The sequence below is a fragment of the Hyaena hyaena genome, unplaced genomic scaffold (assembly GCF_003009895.1).
Source record: "Hyaena hyaena isolate Hyena2069 unplaced genomic scaffold, ASM300989v1 scaffold_1098, whole genome shotgun sequence".
Lineage (NCBI taxonomy): Eukaryota > Metazoa > Chordata > Mammalia > Carnivora > Hyaenidae > Hyaena > Hyaena hyaena.
This window is the reverse complement of record NW_024081728.1, coordinates 133,073-134,839: the sequence shown is the minus strand read 5'-3', so window position 1 is coordinate 134,839 and position 1,767 is coordinate 133,073. Positions and strand designations below refer to the sequence as shown.

At 40.2% G+C, this 1,767-nt stretch overlaps 1 non-coding gene across 1 annotated transcript; it reads left to right on the top strand.

Annotated features, from left to right (window-relative positions):
* The first annotated feature begins 302 nt into the window (after positions 1-302).
* On the top strand, positions 303-387 carry TRNAG-UCC. Its single transcript has one exon. It is a non-coding gene; the product is annotated as a tRNA-Gly (tRNA).
* The last annotated feature ends 1,380 nt before the right edge of the window (positions 388-1,767 follow it).

Sequence of the window (1,767 nt, the reverse complement as noted above, 5' to 3'; positions counted from 1 at the left end):
GTTTTGTGCCTTTAACTCCTATTAAAAATATACTAATGGGCTTGTTGTCATAGGAAACTATCTGTGTCAGACTGACTATGGCCTTTGGAGAAACCATTTATGATGAGAGAGTTTCCATTCCTGAGCATAGCTGATATTAAGTTGTTAAATTACCTGCCCAGGTAGCATTCCTAGCCATTGTTATCCTGCTTAAAGGACCTGACTCTTGGGGAAGCTGAGCTATTTGGAGGCCAGCGTTACCTGCAAGTTGAGGGAACATTTTTGCAAAGTTCTTCAGTAGCAAGAAAAACAGGAACAGGGACGCCTGGGTGGCTCAGTCGGTTGAGCGTCCGACTTCCGCTCAGGTCACGATCTCGCGGTTCGTGGGTTCGAGCCCCGCTTCGGGCTCTGTGCTGACTGACAGCCTGTTTCAGAGTCTGTGTCTCCCTCTCGCTCTGACCCTCCCCTGCTCACGCTGTCTCTCTCTCTCTCTCTCCTAGAAATAAATAAAAATATTAAAAAAAGAAAAAGAAAAACAGGAACAGGTGAACACAAAACATAATACAGAACAAATTACCTATCGTGATAAATTTGCTGGTAAGCTCTTCCCTGGAAAGGCATTTATAGGTGTTATCTGCGTGCTTTTCCATATGCCTAAGGACAATATTAGGAAAGTAGTACATTCTCATGAAAAATTTGCAAATTATAAAATAGAATGAGGAAAAAAATCAACAACCCACTCATGGATAATCCCTGTCAACATTTTTAGGTATGTTTTTTGATTTCCCTTGCATGTTAAAAGATCATTAAGTATGTACATGTCATTTTGTGTCCTTTGAAAATACCTTCTATTATCTGTCATTCAATTCTGTACAGTCATAAGTAACTATAGCATCTGTTTACAAATAGAGACTTCTGAATTTTAGACTTGCCAGCCAACAGGCTATATTCACGTTTAATTTTCTGATAGTCATAGACATTTGGCCCATCAGACATTAAGAATACGTGGATAGAAGATGTGTCTGCTTTGCTACATGTTTCAAACATTCACCTGCTGTTCCTTCATGTTATTTGTATATGTCCATAACCTTTTGGCCAAATTGCATTGATTAATTTGTTTGCTATAATAAACTATAAGTACCGGTTTCTTTTTTTTTTTTATGTTTTTTTATGTTTGTTTTATGTTTGAGAGAGAGAGAGAGAGAGAGCGCATGAGCAGGGTAGGAGCAGAGAGAGAGGGAGACACAGAATCCGAAGGAGACTCCAGGCTCCGACGCCGGGCTTGAACTCACAAACAGTGAGATCATGACGTGAGCCGAAGTCAGATGCTCAACTGACTGAGCCACCCAGGCACTATAAGTAACCAGTTTCTTAATTCACTCCTGATCACTGTTTCAAAGAGGCCCACAGGCACAAAATTTAAAGCAGTTTTCCTAGGGTTGGGTATCAAGTGGGACCAGTATCTCTACAACATCCCTTTCAGAAGAACCCGTACCATGTGTATTATATAGCCTTAGCGTCTCACCTGCTTATCCAATATGATACACAAAGAACTGATTGCAGCCTTTTTTTCCCCAGAGGGTGGGAGCACCTCTATTGTGGTATAATTTATATTCAATAAAATTCAACTTAAGTATGTTATGTAATGAGTTTTGACAAGCGCATACAGTCCTATAACCACACAAGATCACGGTATGGAACATTTCTATTTCCCCTAAAAGTCTTGTGCTACTTTGTAGTCAGTCTCTTCTCTCCTATTTCTTTGACCTCTGAGAATCCTGATCACTT